This window comes from Cavia porcellus, unplaced genomic scaffold (assembly GCF_034190915.1).
Source record: "Cavia porcellus strain 051 isolate PalLab524CR breed Dunkin Hartley unplaced genomic scaffold, mCavPor4.1 scaffold_15, whole genome shotgun sequence".
Classification (NCBI taxonomy): domain Eukaryota; kingdom Metazoa; phylum Chordata; class Mammalia; order Rodentia; family Caviidae; genus Cavia; species Cavia porcellus.
Window position 1 is genome coordinate 42,133,086 of NW_026947498.1, and position 18,640 is coordinate 42,151,725.

Sequence of the window (18,640 nt, forward strand, 5' to 3'; positions counted from 1 at the left end):
CCAGGGACTGAACTCATAACCTCATACCAGCAAGACAGGCACTTGTGCAACTGAGCTAAATCCATGGCCCTCTATTTATATAATTTAAAACACATTTTCAATCTTATCAAATGCAAACCAGGCATATTTCTTCACATCTTCAATCTCAGAACTCAGGAAGCTGAGTTCAAGGCCAGCCTGGGGTACACAGGAGAGATCCTGTCACAACACTCAGCCCCATAAATAATAACTTCTCACCCAATTTTTAAAATGTTAAGTAAAAATGCATATCAAGTAAAATTAAGATAAAAATATGCCTTCACCATTAGTAAACTTAATATGAAAAGATTCAAAACAAAATTGGAGGGTTTGAGACAAAAATGGAAAAAAGAAACAGGACATGAAACATAAAATACAAAAAAGTAATCATGAGCAAGAAGAAAAAGAAGTCAAGGCAGATATTAATCAGAGAGAGGAGAAAAATAATATTGTCAGGAAGCCTCTAGTTTATTAAAAAAAACATTGCAAGTCACCAGACATTGAGGTACATGCCTGTAATCCTAGGACTCAGGAGGCTGAAGCAGGACGATTGTTCTAAGTTTGAGGCCAGCTTTCTTTACACAGTGAACTCAAGGGAACCTGAACTATGTAGCAAGACTCTGTTTCAAAAAACAAAACCAAATAACAACAACAACAAAATGACATGTCACAATAGTATTAAGCCATCATAGTAGTATCTGTTATAAGAGATAACAATGGAAAGGCTCCAAGTAGAGGAATAATTAATTGAGAAGCCAAACTATAAAAGTGAGAAAAGAAATTTAGAGAGAGATGTAAGTAACATCTTACAGTTGGTAACAAGACGTAAAAGGAAAGAAAACACAGAGTTTTCAAATGTCTTGGATTTCTAGAACATGAAAAGCAGACATCTGACGGAACATAGAAATAGTCGAACTGCAAGATGGGATACATTTAGAAAAACCTTCTGGTATTACCAAGAATCACTGTACTGAGCAAGTACCTAATCTGATGCAAGAACAAGACTACACATTACTACTGTTTGCAATGTTTAGGGATTAGCATACGTTCACTGTGGTATCTGTCAGAAGTTGGCAACAAAACACACTGTCTGAAGTCCACACTCTCACTCAGTGTCATTTTACATGTAAGAGGTATTGAGTGATAAGACAACATTTAGCTGTACTTTACATATTTCAGAGTTCTGGTCAAGCATTTCACAGTTTGGATATTGTCTGAGTGTGTTGTCTGCAGATTAATGTGCTGGAAGCTTGGTGCCAGTGTGTGAAGAGGTGGGACCTTCAAGAGAGAAAGCAGTTAGGCTGCTTAGTGTATTTCTTTCAGAATCCTGGTTAGTCTCTGGCAAAGTGAGTTGCTACTAGAATAATTTTTAATTATTTTAAAAATTAAAATAATTAAATTTTATTTTTTAATTTTTAAAAATTAACATAATTTTTAAAAATTAAAAAATAGGGGCTGGAGATTTAGCTCAGCAGCATAAGCACCTGCCTTGCAAGCAGGCAGTTGTGAGTTCAATCCCTGGTACCGATAAAAAGGAAAAAGACAAAAAAAAATAAAAAATAAAAAATAAAGCATGTTTTGTCCCTGGATTCTAACCTCTCTTTCTGGCTTCCTGTCTGGACTTGAGATCTTTCCTTCTTGTAGCCACTGCCCCCATGATGCCATGATGTGAGTGAGACAGTGACAGGTCCTCATCAAAGCAAAGCAGATGTTAGCACTAAGCTCATGACTGAGTGAAACAAGCCTGTTTTTCTTCATAAAATATCCAACCTTGGGTATTTTGTTATGGAAAATATGTACTAATAACAAGCATTAAATAATAGGAATTATTTGGGAGGAGTGTGTAAGTCAAAATCACTCTCAAAACCAGAGCAAGGATGTCCCAAAATGCCTTTGATCTGAAGGAAACCAAGTATCTCTTAGTATTTAATCACTTCTACAAGATTCTTAGAGGGGAGCTAAGTGCAACAAGTAGCTACACCTTCCCAGGGAGCTGACGTAGCCAGAAAACACCAAAAAGTAGATGCATGTGCAAAGCTATTCCTTGGAGGAACTGCTCAGATTCTCACAGAAAGCCTGGTTCTAACCTTATGCTTGGGATGGTCTCAGCAAGCAAATAACTGCATCTGTGCCCTTCCAAGATTACGCACAATGACATTGCATGTTGTTAGGGGTCAGCAGGCATTATAGAATAAAAGCAGGAAATTTTCAAAAGAGCTGGAAACTTTTTTAGTGCAGTCTTCAGAGGAATTAGTCACTGGCACCTACATAAGAAGCCTTCCATTAGGGAGGCTTGATATCCTTCCTCCGTCATACCTATTTAAATTCATTAGAAGTCAGAATAAGCTTTTGTATTAAACAGTTCTCACCTTAAGAGTTCTATCTTTAGAACAGGCAAGTTTTTCCTTTGATGTATCCTACAGGCTACCATCTGAGAATCAGAAGAGAATAACCAGCTTCGAACATTTGAACATGGAGCATCAGCTAACACATAGAGGAAGAAGGACAAATGATGCAGATATATTCATAGAGAAAGGTACATAACAAACAAATAATAAGTACAAATAGAAACATTTCCTTCAGTGCTAAAAATGTAGTATGTTTGAGTTCTTTAAAATATTTACTCACTAATACTTATCAGAAAATTTTTGTATCTAATTTGTGTTTTTATTTATTTATGCTATTGGAAATGGAATCTAGGGCTATCACACTGGACTATACCTTCAGCCCTTTTGTTTATTTTGAGACAGAGTCTTGCTATGTCTTTAAATTGATCAGGCTGAGCTCAAACTTTTGATCCTCCTGCCTTAGCTTTCTAGTGTTGGGATGAAAACATGAGCCACCATGCCCAACTACAGTTTTGGTTTTTGTTTATTTTGATTACAGAAAAGAAACATAGGAGGACTAAAGTCTACTGATACCTGACTGTCTCATATATGATGCTAGGCTTTGAATTCAAGGCCTAATAATTCTAGGTTAATAGGTCTGCCCCTGAGCTGTATCTCGAGCTCTTTTTATTTAATTTTGGGACCGAGTCTCACCAAGTTACCCCAGCTAGTATCAAATTTCTGATTCTCTTACCTCAGCCTCCCAAATAGCTAAGCTCACAGGTATGTGCCACTATGGCTGTTAATGCCTATTAATGACATTTGATATTTTAACAACCACATCAAAACTTATAAGTCACTCATTTTAAACAGATATTATCATACCTTATTTCCGAATCCCCAACATTTTTAAGACTATTTCAATTTTCACTTACAGAAATGACTTTTTCTGTAACATTCTTTAATTCAAAATATTACTGAACTGAAGCAATCTAGTGCACATGTTTGTGTAGTGACCCAAATAATATCTGACCTCTTCCTAAATATCTTTAAGGCACATGAAAACATGTAGCATTCTATCCCCAAACCCAATGTTATGGCTTCCTTTGAATCATGTTGACCATCAAATGAAAACTGTTTCCATGTTCACTTTATCAAAATTTCCCAGGGCACTGAAAAACTCTATCAGGCTATGTCTGGGAGCAGAAGAAAAACAACAACAAAGCAACATAATAGTGGTAACCTTGGGAGTCTATCAATTTGTCAAAATGTAATAAAAGTACCTTGTCAAATGTTTCAGGCTGAGCATCTCCTATTTCTCTGCCATCCAATTCAGACACTTTAATTACATTTCTCAAAGGTTGTGGGATGAAAGATTCTAATGTCTGCCTCAGCCATCTCAGTCTCAGGCTATCGTATTCACTACAATGAAGATAGCCTAAATATAAAAGATTAAAAGGTTTCAAATTAAAGGCAATGGAATTGTTAAATTTCTACTTTTCAATAAGTACAAGTTCATAAAAATCAATTCACTATAATTATGCAGAAATAAGGCTTAGAAATAAGTATTATCATTGTCTTACACTTTGAAAATAAGCACAAACACAAACCATCTGTGTGTATGCACATAGATGCACACCTATGTGTGTGTGTGTGTGTGTGTGTGTGTGTGTGTGTATGTGTGTGTGTGTGGGGGTAAGGTCTACACCTTCCCAGAAGCTTGCACATTTAGCCAGTCTAACTGGGGAGGGGGAACCCACAGGGAATTATGGATTCCTAAAGACATGCTGCACAAGCAGTACTTCGGACATAGTTCTCACCTGAAAGCATGAGCTAAGTAAAAATGCACTCTGTTGTACATATGTAAAGCTCTTTCCATGACCAAATAAGGAAGGTAACAGAATATGTGGGGAAAAGTAAGTATTGAGACGCTATACTAAGGTAGTCATGGTTCAAATTATGACTGAGGAGACTTTAAATAAATTACTTAGCTCTTTAAGAGTCTCAGCTTACTTATTTGTAAAGTAGGATTGTATTCACCTACCTTGAGGTGCTTGAAAAGATTAAATGTGATAATCATCAGGAGCAGGATAGTAGCTAAGGGAGATGCTTCTGGTGGTGACTGTCTCCCAAAAGAGACACTGATATGAATGGCTATTTACAATGAACTGCTTTCACAAGAGCTAAAGAAGTTAGGTGAGGGGCCGGGGATTTAGCTCAGAGGCATAAGCACCTGTCTGGCAAGCGCAAGGTTGTGAGTTCAACACCTGGTACTGATAAAAATGAAAAAGACAAAATAAATAAATAAAAAGAAGTCAGGTGAGAGATTACAGTGTCTGGCTTAGTAAAATAATGATAAAAGATGCTGAAGAAGGCAGGAAGGGGAAAGGTTCCTATAACATCAGTCCTCCAAATCTAATTAAAGTGGCATCAAAAGGGACACTTCCCACTTGCGAGGGAGAACAATTAAGTTTAGACCTTAGACTTGAAACTCAGCCTGGGGCCTGCCACAGTGAAATCTAGGGACAGGCATGCCACATGGCACTTCTTTCTGGGTCATATCCACAGACCATACTCTGGATGCTCCTCAGCCAGGCAGAAACTGCCTCTGTTACCTGCTACCCTTCTGTTCACCTTGAGCAGTACAGTGAGAAGCAAGAGTCTAATCACTAGGGAGTAGTGCCAGACCGAGCATAGGACTTCACTTTGGAGCTCAGTTCTAAGATCACCGCAGCTCAAAAGCTTCTGATCCCAGACCAGGGCTTCTACATGAAGAATCTTGTCCTGAAGGTCTCACGTACACATCTGAAACCTGGTGGCACAGATTCATGATTCAGCATGCATCACTGTCAGATGATGCCTAGATGCCTAGATACTCTTTCCCTGCAGCTATCAGACTCAGTTTGTGACCCAGCTAAGTATCAGCCTGGGCAATGAATAGAATATCTTCACCACCTTCCCCAACCTTGGGCAGCACAGCGAGAAGCAAGGCTCATGTCTCTGCACCAACACAGTAATGTGAATGGAGGACTTTCTCAGAATTCAGGATCAGGTTGGTAAAACCTAAAACTGGGCAGATTCTTCTAACAGTCCTCATCACCAGGCCAGTGGCTCCAGAGAACATCTCTACATCAGTACAGACACCACAGCTGATAGGACCTCTATTCCAGTCAGTGTCACATCTGGACTATGAGTCTACCTCAGCAGGTAACAGCCCACAGCGCTATGTGTGTGCTCCATTCCTAGGGCCAGTCCTCCTGTTTTGAGGCCTACAGCCAAGAAGAATCCTACAGCACCTTAACACAGGCTATAGATAAGGCATCTGAGGCTAGCCTGGGCCCAAAAAGATATGTTCCTAAGTTTATTTGGCATAACTTATTGTACCTACCATGGATATGCACCAAAACTCAGCTTGGGGTGCCCTCTAGCACTGAAATAGCAAAAAAGATTCATCTACTTAGAAATTTCTAGAAGGGGAGACACATGGAAAGCCAAATTATGAAAACTGGAATAAACACTTAATCCTGCAATATAAAAACTATACCACATGCTAAGAAGCTAAAAGAACTTTCAGGGAATCGTGACCTCACCCAATGTACAAAATAAGTCACTGGAAACAAACCACACAATGACCAGTATCTGAGAACTATCAGATAGGAAACTAAATAAGTCATTTTACAGAAACTCAGTGAGCGTCAAGAAATGATTCATAGTGTAATGGACAAACTTACCAAAAAAATTAAATTGTTTGCTTCTTTGCTTTTGACACAAGGTTTCACTTTACAGTTCACACAGGCCTTGAACTCCCACTTTGTAACCCAGGCTGGCCTTGAACTCACAGTGATCCTCTTGCCTCAGCCTCTGAGTTTTGGAATTACAGGTATGTATCAACACACCTAGCTGAATAGTTTTTTTTTTTTTTTTTTTAAACCAAACAAAAAATAAAATAAAATAAAAAACCAAACAAAATTTAAAATGTAATAGAAGACATAAATAGCAGAACAAATCAAATAGGAGATAAGAATCTTCAAGCTGAAAGATAGGTTTACTTGGAAATATAAAATTAGAGGAGAAAAAAAAATAAAAAAATAAAGAATATGGAGCTCTGGATAGCACAAAAAGAGCATGGTGCTCAGCCTCCATGTGAGCAAGCAGGCCCACACCAGACAGGTAGTGCCCAGTCCCAGAGAAAGACAGCAGGACTTGACGAAACACATAGTGCTCTGCTCTGATGCAAGCAAGTGGGCCTGTGCCTGCCCCAACCTAAGGGCGCCATAGTCCACCAAGATGGCTCAAAAGTTTGCTTCCCTTTGGAACAGGGCAGCAGAGCTGAGGATTAATCAACTGACCTGATCCTGGAAGGAAGCAAGGAACCAGACCCCACTACATCCAGCAGAGACTGGAGCACTGACTGTATTTCCCATCTACCAGTGGGAGTGCCTTGGCTCGCAGTCCAGGATAAACAGATGGATGGGCTTCTGGGGCATCTCAAAAACTCATAGGCCATCAATAGAGAAAATTGTGATTCTCCGGATCCTAAGACTACAGATTTTAGAAAAAAACTACTCTCGAAAACAAAAAAAATTTTACTTTTTACTCAATCTTTTTTCATTTTTCTTTTTTTAAAAACTATGTTCATCTTTTCTTCATCAAGTTTTTTGATGGGTGAGGTTTTTCTCTGTTTCCCTTTTCTTTTAGTTCTTTTTTTGCCTCTTTTTTAACTTTTTTGTCTGCCACAGTATTTTTTTTTTTTTTTTTTTTTTTGATACTGGGGATTGAACTCACGACTTTGCGCCTGCAATGGAGGCACTTATGCTGCTGAGCTAAACCCCCAGGCCCTCATGGTATGTTTTATTTACTGTACTTTGCTCTTTTTGTTCTTTTCTTATTCATTCTTCCCTGTGACTGTTTTTTAATACTATTAACTTTCTTCTCCACCTCAGCAGGATCCCCACTTCACATTCTTCACCTCCTTCTCATATCCCATTAATTTTCAAATTTTGGTTTTACATTTTCTGGTTCTCTATACCTTTTATTCCTCCTTGTGTACCTATTAGGTTTTATGACTCTCCAGAGAACTAATTAACTTCATACAATTGCTGTTGAATACTGTTCTATTGTTAGTGCAGGTAAAATTCTTCCATTTTACAGATATTTACTGTAATTTTACAGATATTTACTTCCATTTTACAGATATTTACTGTAGGACAACAATAGTTCAATATCTCATTTGTCATAGTGCTCATGTCAATTATTCTCTTTTCTGTGGTTAACGTAGTGCACTATTGGTCCTTACAGTTTGTCAGTATTCAATTTTTATTTGATGTTATAATTGCAACTGATTTTATCATAATAGCCAACTTGTTGCTATTAATTGGTTTTCTTGAGATGTTGATATCTGGATTGCCTTGTGGGGGGGTCGGTAAAAATACTGTTATTACTTCCTAGTAAACTAGGTCCTGGGGTAAATATGCTGCCAGCTCTCCTCCCACATAGCAGAAATGGCTGAATCCTGGGACAGAGGCAAAGATCAATAGTTAGCCGGGCCCATAAGACACCACTGAAAAGTCAACATTATCTAAAGGTTTCCGTACTAGAAAAAAGTTTTTCACTACAATCAACCAGAACCCCCCCCCCCCCACACACACACACACAGGGTAGGGGGGAAACATAAATACAAGCCAACAAAAGTCCTTCCAAAAACTTGTAACGCCCCCAAACTGATCCATGGGGTATAAAAATGGAGCAAATAAATGTCACAAACCTGAATTAGGCAGATTGCTGCATCCAGCACAGCTCTTGAAATTCCAGAGGTAAAGGATAGCAAAAGATGAAATGAAGAAGCAAAATGCAGAAAGCTGAGGTCAGGTGCAGGAATCCGGAGGCTACTGTTAGTTGAAACCCCTCTACTTAGGCCGTCTCCCATTCTCAAATCTGGAACAGCTTGTTCGCATGGCTCACCTCAGGCATCCACATACGCGATCAATCTCCAGCTTCAGTCATTCCCCACAGGAGATAACAAAACAGATCAGTAAGACAAGCAGCTTGCCAACCTCGTGGAAGATACAAGAAAAGACGTACTGAACCAAATAAACAAAATGATCAGTGAATCTGAAGAAGACACTAACAAAAATCCAGCAGGGCTAAAAGAAGTGATGCACAACATGAATGGCCAGCACAAAAAAGAATTAAGAGCACACAGTAAAGCTCCAGACTGAAATTCAAGAGATTAAAAATTCTATTGAAAATATAGGCAGTAGAATGTAAGGACAGAGTGACAAAACTAGAAGACAGGGCTGCTGTTGGTGGCCAATTAATGAGAGATATCTTAAGCACTTAACAGTTTACAAACATCACTCAGACAGACTATTCACTCTGGCAGGTGTCATTTCAATCAGCAGACTCCTGTATTGAATAAATCTGATAAAATCATCATTTTAGTATTTGCTGTTATCATTTTTCTTACACAGCTCTCCTGTATTCACAGAAAGTGGACTTCAAGCCAAACTGACTGATCTAAAGAGGCAAAGAAGGTCATTACATTTGGTTGCATTAAAAATCCAACAAGAAGAGCTAACAATTAACATCTATGTACCAACTAATAATATACACAACTTGTTGTACACTAGAAAAAAGAGCTTCGTTATATGTGTATTATACCAAAATACCTGTAAGGTGACCCTAACTGTTCTGTACATATTTTTCCTCTTCCTTCTCCCTCTGGGTGACATAATTGATATGTTAACCATTGCTGCCCTCTACAAATAACAGATGTGGTGCTAATATAAGATAACAAAAGGTTGTTAATTGCTGCAAGACTCTTCTGTTCTCTGCTGAAGAAAACAGGATCTTCCCCATTAGCCTTCCTCCTGATCCACGCCCAGACCCCTTACTTTGTAAACTGTGGTATTTACTTAAAGATGGCAAGTATAGGGACACACATCTATAGCTTTTGTAGTCTCCTACTGCACTGTGTTGCTGGGCCCAGGATAAAATAAATCAGTGTTGCTTTTTTAAAATATGTTTTTGCCTCATTTTTACACTCAAGTTTGGGGGCTCATTTGTGGATTACAAGAAACTTCATAAGACAATTGTAAATGGATGGGGTTGGGGATTTAGCTCAGCGGCATAAGCGCCTGCCTTGCAAGCAGGCAATCGTGAGTTCGATCCCTGGTACTGATAAAAAAAATGAAAAAAACAAAAAAAGAAAATTGTAAATGGACATAAAAGATGAGAGAAACATAAACAGAATTATACTGGGAAATTTCAATATCCCTGACACAAATAGATCAACTAGACAAAAAATTTGAAAAAAATCAACAAAGAAATATCAAGGCTGAAAAATATCTAAGCAAATGGACTTAATATGTATCTGTAGAGTGTTCCACTCAGTAACAGAAAAACCATCTTCTCAGGAGCTAACAGAACTTTCTCCAAAATGAACTACTTACTAGCCAATGAAGCAAGTTTAAATAAAAACAAGCAAACAAACAAACAAACAAAAAAAAAAAGAAACCCTGAAGTTATACTATATATATCTTCATAGTGTAGTGAAACTAGAAACCAACAAAAGAAACACGGAAATGCAAATGCATGGAAAAAATATAAACTGTTAAATAAACAATGGGTTACAGATGAAGTAACATAATTCCTAGAACTAAATGATAAGTTCTGTATAATATGTGAGAACTTCAGGGACACAATGAAAGCAGTCTTAAGAAAAAAATTTACAGCTGTGAACGCATACATCATGAAAAGAGTGAGGGCAAATAAATAACCTAATGATGTGATGATTCAAGATCCCAGAAAAACAAGAACAACTGAAACCTAAGGATAGTACAAGGAAGGAAATTATAAAGATCTAAGAAGAAATCAAGAGAATTGAGATGGAAGATGTAGAAGACAACGCCAGTGTCTCCCTTTGAGTCCAAAACCATTACTGTAACTTTGAATATTTGGAGACTCATTTCCTTATACTGATGTGTAAAACGGTGGCTAGGATAATTCCTTCTCTCTTCAATGGGCTGTAAACATTGCAAATAAGGTTAGCCAAGGTGTTAATATGCAAAGTCTGGCCATCCTCCCATGAGCTGGCAAGATGCAGAGAAGACTCCAGGGATGTCAACAGAGAAGGAGCCTCAAGAGAAGAGGCCATGACTCCCCAGGGCACAATAGTTTGCATATCAAAAACCAAAGCAACAGCCCCCCAAAACAATTCCCCTGCTACCTTAATCAGGTTGTGTAAATCGATCCTTCTGCATGTCTTTATCTCTGCAAATTACAGATTCCTTCCTTGCACCTGGCCAGCCAGCTCAAGTTACTCAGCAATCCCTGACATCCTGACTATCACTCATCCCTGAGTGACCCCTCCCTTTTCTTCACAAGATAATAAATGCTGGGAGAGGCCTAGGATCTTAGCCTTTGTCCACATGTCCTCATGGGAAATGGACTTGGGTCCCCTTGGCTGCCCTTAACTTGGAATATGTCTTGGTATCTTTACTCTCTGCCTTCGGTTGCATTGGTGGTGGTAGATTGGAATCAACCAGCTGGAATTCCAATAATGTCTCAATGGGATTACAAATATAATCTTTTGGGTTGAGAGGAAAACTAGAAAGAGGATTACAATACTTAGATGACTGAACTTGATTTTGAGGTTTAAAATACAAGAAATGATAAAAGAATCAATGAATCAAACAGTTGGCTCTTCAAAAGAATAAACAGAATACAGCAACACTTGGTCTAACCAATGACAGGAGACAAAAAACCCAAATCAAAACAATTTAGAAATGAAAAGGGTAAAATCCCAATGGACACTTGTGAAATGACAAAGATTACTGCCAATTGCTTTGTAAACTTGTATATTAATGAATATTGAATGCATTAAAAAATCAGATTCTCTGATACAGTCAAATTACCAAAACTACATGAAGAATACTTAAAAATTCAGAATAATCTAATAACAGGCAACAATATTGAAGAAGTAAAAAACCTACCAACTAAGAAAATCCAAGGTCCAGATGGATTCAATGCTGAATTCTACAAAAACTTTGGGGGAAAACAATCTAACATCAATACTCCTAAAACTCTTGAATAAAATCTAAAGGGAAGGTGTACTCCCAGTGTGATTCCTGGAAGTTATCATTACTCTGATTCCAAAACCAGGCAAAGAGAGAGAGAGAGAGAGAGAGAGAGAGAGAGAGAGAGAGAGAGCAAAAACAAACTATAGATCCCTTTAATGATTATATATGCAAAAATTCTCAAAAAGATACTGGCAAACAGAATGCAATAACTCATCAAAAAGACCAGACATTATGACTAAGTAAGCTTCAACTGATAGATGCAAGGAATATTAAACATATGCCAATCCAAAAATGTAAAATATACTGTAAAATTCAATATTCTTTCAGGGTAAAACCACTGAATAAAATAGATATAGGAGGACATTATCTTAATCTAGTAAGAGTTATACATGACACATCTGACATTATATTAAATGGGTAAAACCCAAAAGCTATCCCTCTAAAATTATGAATAAAACAAGTATTCCTGCTATCATCATTACTGTTCAACATAGTATTTGAAAAATTAGCAAGAGCAATTAGGCAACAAAAAGAAATAACAGGGATATGTATAGGAAAAAAAAAAGACAAATTATCATTATTTGCAGATGACATGATCCTCTATACTGAAAACTCAAAAAAATCCTCCAAAATCTCTTAGAATTAATAATCAAATTCAGTAATAGACAGGACACAATATCAACATACAAAATCAGTAACACTTCTGTACAAGAACTCACTGAAAAATAAATTAGGGGAAAAATACCATTCATAATGACACCAAGAAAATTTAAATATTTAAGGATTAACCTAAGGAAGTGAAAGATTTCCACAATGAAAACTACAATGTTTGTAAAAAGGAAATTAAAGAAGACATCAGAAAATTAAAGATATTCACTATTCCTGGATAGGGAGAACCAATATAGTGAAAATGGGAAGAATTTCAAAATTAATAATCAGATTTAACAAAATCTCAACCAAAATTCCAACAGCATTCTTTACAGAGCTATAGAACACAATTCCAAAATTCATTGGAAACAGCAGAGATGCAGAATACCAAAAGAAATTCTGACTAATAATAGCAAAATAGGAGGCATCACAATCCTGGACAAGAAATTTTACTATAAAGATACAAAATTGAAAACAGCATGGTAGGTACAAAAACAGACATGAGGATTAATGAAACAAACCACATTCAATTATTTGATCTTGACAAATGGGCCAAATACACACTGGAGGAAAGACAGCCTCTCTTCAATAAATGAGGTTAGGAAAACTAGCTATATCACATGCAGAAGACTGACCCTTGAACCATATTTCTCACCATGTACTAAGTAAAAATCAAAATGTATCAAAGAACTAAAGGTTAAAATAGGAAGAATCTGCTGAAAGATACAACAGGTAAAACTATTGTAGTCACAAGTACAGGCAAGAACTTTCTGGAAAACACTCATCTGCACAGGAGATGATACTGAAAAACAGTCAATAGGATCATATCAAATTAAAAAGCTCTGCATAACAAAAGGAAAACCCAAATAGTCACCATATACTAAATAAAAATCAAAATGTAACAAAGAACTAAAGGTTAAAAGAGGAAGAATCTGCTGAAAGATACAACACTATTGTAGTCACAGGTATAGGCAAGAACTTTCTGGAAAGCACCCAGTTGCACAGGAGTCAACAATCAATGGGATCATATCAAATTAAAAAGCTCTGCACAACAAAAGAAAAAAACCAACAGAGTGAAAAGAAAACCTGCGTAGTAGGAAAACATTTTTGCTAGCTATTCCCACATACAGGACTAACATCTAGAATTAATATATATATATATATATATATATATATATATATATATATATTAGGGCTGGTGATTTAGCTCAGTGGCATAAGCGCCTGCCTTGCAAGCAAGTGGTCAAGAGTTTGATCTCTGGTACCTGTTAAAAAAAAAAAAAAAAAAAAGATTAGACTCCTCACAAATGAAAGACCCAATCAAAAAAAAAAAAAAAAAAAAAAAAAAAAAAGGAGAAAGTACCAATAAATACATGAAAAAATGCTGAACATCATAGGTCATCAAAAAAATGCAAATTGAAAAACAACATTGAGATTTCATCTTACCTCAGAAAGAATGGCTATCATCAAGAAATCAAATACTAAGTGGTGGTGAGGTTAAGGGGAAAAGGAACCTCTGTAGTGCTAATATAAGCACTAAGAAAATCAGTATGGAGAGTCTTCATAAAAGCAAACATAGAAATTCCATTTGACCCAGCTATTCCCCTTCTAAGTATCTAATAGAAAGGCATGCTATTACTTTGATACCTGCATCTACCTGCATCACCATAATTATAACAGCACAATTCATACTAACTAAATCTTGGAAGTAGCCTATATAATCTATCAACAGATAAACTGATAAAGAAAATGTGATACTTACACCTGATGAAAAACTATGAGACTATAATATTATATAAAATAAATCAGAAGCACAAGCTTAAATATCACATGGTTTTCTTCAATGAGAAACCCAAATTATAAATAAAGCACAAAATAAAAGACAGATGTTAGAAAGTTTAAATATAGCTCTTTCTGAAATGGGAAGTGGATCTAGAGATGAAGCGTAGAGGAAAGGAGGAGAAAGGGAGAAAAAAGGAATTAAAATGTCTTATATACATACCAACTCCATTAAAAAACGTAAATACTATGTGCTAAAAACATGTACTGATAAAGAAAAATTTTAAAACACCACAAAATTCGAATTATTAGGGCTGTAGAATTATTTAAAAATTCCAAAGGAACCAGGTGTGGTGATGCAGACCTGTAATCCAAGCACTTGGGAGACTGAGGCAGAAGGATCACTGTGAGTTAGAGACCAGACTGGGCTACATAGTGAACTCAAGGCCAGCCTGAACTACACAATGAGACCATGTCTCCAAAACATATTGTTTTTAAAAAGCCAAAGGAATAGAAATACCATTCAAAGTGGTCATAATGAAAATTCTCAAGAAAGTTACAAATATCCAACTATAGGGAAGGCAATAGTTACCAGTCTAGTCAACTGAACCAAATAGATATCAAGAATAACCCATATATTAAACATTAAAGAGGATATTCAAAGCAGCAAGAGAAGGGAAACGTAAGACATTGGTATCCTAAGAAGACTTCTCAGTAGAGATTTTCCATAGCCACAAAGGAGGATGAGATTTCACGTTACTAAGGGAGAAAACAAAACAACAAATCACAAAAGAAAAATATCTGCCCATGAATTCATTCAGGGGACAGTAGAAGGACATGATAAGGGCAGGGTGGTCTTGTACATGATTGACTAAGGCCAGTCTATGTAATAAACTGGAGTATGGTGAGGATGAGGGCCAGAGCAGTCATTCCATTAGGCAATGTGCTTTGATCCTATTTGGACTTGTGGCTCTATCAGCTACCTTTTAATATCTAACCATGCATTCAGGGAGGTTTGTGACCTGTGGCTCAAAAACTCTGTTACTTCTGCATGTCCAGCTCATACCTCTGGCCAATGGCCCCATGATATCACATTTAAAAGATCAGTCTCCACAACTAAGTGAGATTAATCTCAGGAATACAAAATTTTTGCATCAAAATTGACTTTTGAAGGAGTACCAAAGTATGACTGTAATGACTATATGAAGATCTTCTATTTTTGGCATTCTGAAACTTGATGTAATGGTTTATATTTGCTTAGCTGTGGTTATGGGAATTTCAGAGTGTACTTCCACTCCTCCTCAACATCAAAGCTGAAGGTGTGTTTCTCCCTGTAACACTTAGAGGGGACAATTTCTGCCCGATTTACCACATGTAGACATAGTATTTCTGTCCTAGCTGTAAGTTAGCCTCCTAGTAGATACTCTACTTGAACAGCCTCTACCTTTTTCCTCTACTCTTGCATTTGCATGAAATAATGAAAACTGACATGAAAGATTTTCAAGTAAAAGTTTTTATGTCAAAAGCCCGAAACAGTGCTCAATTTAACTCTAAGTTTTGCATTGTTTTTTTACATTCTGCTGCTCAGTATTAATCACCTCATTTAACAGACTTTGTTAACATTGTTAACTTTGTTAACTTTAACATTGCTTTTCTGTCTCTCCCTTCTCCCCTTTCCTTTCCTGTCCTTTCTCCTCTCCTTCCTCCCTTACTTTTTTTTTTTTTTCTTTCTAGGAAGGAGGCTCACACCCAGAGCCTTCGTACATGTTGAACAAGCACTCGACCATTTAGCTACATCCCCAGCCATTGTTTTATCTTTTAACTTTATTTTTAGAGGGTATTACTAATTTGCCCATGCCTTGAACTTTCATTCCTTATGCCTTAGCCTTCTAAGCAGCAGGATTACAGGTATGCAGCACTGGACCAGCTGTTTCTTACATTTTTAAAAGTTACTTTCTATAGGAGAGTTGATTAGAATACCTAGTCTGTGACACCACAGGAAACAGAAGCCCTGTTTGTTTCTATATCCTAAACTTCTATACCCTATGACCCAATGCTTTATAAATAGTATGTGAACATAAAGTCATGGTTGATCTGATTTGAAAAATGGCATTACAGTAAAGAATATTTAAGTCACAAGAGAAAATCAAACCATTATTAAATAATAGCTTTAGTCAAGATTATTCAGCATTTTAAAATAGCTCCCAGATGAAATACAGTTTTATGATATATTACTACTTTATATAGACATAAATTTTATTTAAAATGATCTTATGTTGATTTAACTTTTAAAATTATGCAATATATGGTAACAATGCAATATATGTCAAACATATATGATGTGATCAAAATATACAGTGAATATTTAAATTAAAAATTTACACTGCCATTAATGTCCCTCAAAATACTCCACCCTCACTTTGAACACACTTATCCTATTCTTGTTGGAAGTCTTCTGTGAATATCTTTATAAGATGTGGTGAAAAACATGGCAAATGCTGCTGCTGAGTGCCATCCAATGAAAAGGCAGGTTCACAAAAACATCACAGTGTGTTCTCCTCTACCTTATTTACCAGGTCAGGTACTGAACAACTTCTGACTCTTTCCCAAAGTGAAAATGACCATAAAAGGTAAACATTTTGAATTCATTCAGGACACTAAGGCGGTCATAATAACTCTATTGGTCATACACACCAGGCAGGACTTTCAGAACTGCTTCAGAAAGTGTGCAGAACAGGATAAGCATGTTTCAAGTGAGGGGCAATATTTTGGGAATGATTAATGAATGGCACTGTGTCTTTTACTGTAATAAATCTTTTTAATTTAAACATTTACCACAGTTATCATTCACATGTCACATACAATAACCATACTGAGACAATTTCAATTATGTCAACATTTCATTTAGGCAAGGAAAAGGGCAAATTTAACATATTCCTGAAAAAAAACAATGCACTTTAGCATAATCCCATGGCAGACTGACTCAAGTAAAGGAAATGAAAAAGTTTCATTCATTTATTTTAGTACATAAAACTTAAGAAAAAATCATATCTTATTTCCAGTTCTGCCAATTACTTTTTGGTGCCATACCTCTAATTTTGACTTTTTTTATAACCCTCTCAATGTAAGAAATGGAATAGAAATATTGTCCTATATGCTAAAAGTGTTGTGAAGGCTAATGGTAAAGTTCTCTGAGGTGGCGAGAAACAAAGTCACAAGTTCACAGATGATCACTATGAACTTGCTAAAATTCAGTTGACATTAGATTAAAATACATTTGTGGGTAAAACCTCTTAAAGTTCTAGTTTACAAAGCACTTATTACACACTGTCCCTCTGCTCATACACAAGTCAACAGGAGACTGTGGAAGAGAGTCAACAACACAACAGTGAAAACATTTTCAGATTCCAGCTGTCACTCACCTTGGGAACCTTAGTTAACTTCTCAATCAGTTTCATCTACAAAATGGGGTTAATAATAACTAACTCAGAGTGCTGTGGCAATAACAGGTACACTATGTTCTTCTAACCTCAAGACTTTAGAAGATTTTTGTGTAAAGATACCACTTCAGAAGCAGAGACTAAACTATATTTTAAAAGTATAGATTTATACAGTGTGATTAAGACAGTCCTTGGGATCTTGTTCTAAATGTTTATTGCTTTTATTATTACATAAAGAAGACAAACCTATTACAGAGAGTTCAAGAAAACCTTCTGGGGAAGCAGATTCCTGAGATAAAACCTGAAGGAAGGAAAGACATGAGGGGAAGGGGAAAGTGCCAGAGTGTGCAAAAAGACCTAGAGACAGAAGGAGCAGAAAGGAAGGCAAAAGCAATTCAATAAAGAGAGAAGTCTTATTACTTTTATCACCAGAGGCTAATTGGATGCCAAAAAGATGTCACTGACAGTTTGGCAATTAATATCAATTATCATCTTGACTGGTTTGGGAGCTCTCTAGGGGGTTAGGAAAGCACACTTCTGGGTGAACATGGGTGAGTAGTGGAGGTGTGACCTTAGGTACCATACATGATCACCAGTCCCTTCCTCTCTGGTGCTGTTGCCCTGCTCTGCTTCCCCCCACCATAAACTAAGCAGCTTTGCTGCACCATCCCCTTCTGCCAATGATGCTCCAGCTCCGAACCTGCTGACCATCGAATGAACCCCTGAAACTATGTGCCGAATCTTTCCTCCTTTAAACTGTCGGTGTTGGGTATTTGGCCCCATGACAGCCAAGCTAGTGAACTAATGGCAACAGTGAAAAGAATGTTACTCCAGAAGAGGACAGCCCGCAACAATAAAGATGACGGTGCCCCTCAACCAATCTTAATATGCTAATGTTTTCCTATTTAGATTCATAATTCTTTGCCTTTTTCTGTTAAGGGCAGGATATAAGGAAGTTGTGCTAACAAAAAACAATGGTGTCTATCACTGCTAACAGCTGGGCCAAAGTAAAGGCAACTAATTTTTTTCTATCATCATCTAACTCATGAGTTTTTTCTATCATCATCTAAAACATGAGTTTTTTGGTCATTCAAAGCTGTGAGCCTCTTTGCCCAAAATAATGGCAAGTACTAATGAACAGAAATTTGGCGTATAAATTGCATACTTAGCACAGCCATCATTTTAACTTTTGCTTATAAAAGATTTTATTAACATTGCTTCTAAAATTTAAACTTCAGCACAGTAGCTGGCCTAATTTGGGTTTTAGGTATGAGAATGAAGACATCTGTACATCTTAGAAAACCATCATCATTAGTCCTACTTAGATGAAAATCTATTTTACTTCGAG

General features: G+C 36.8%; 1 pseudogene; it reads right to left on the reverse strand.

Moving 5' to 3' along the window:
* Positions 1-18,640, reverse strand: part of LOC100726081 (tRNA (cytosine(34)-C(5))-methyltransferase, mitochondrial-like) — a 64,103-nt pseudogene that overhangs the window by 37,405 nt on the left and 8,058 nt on the right.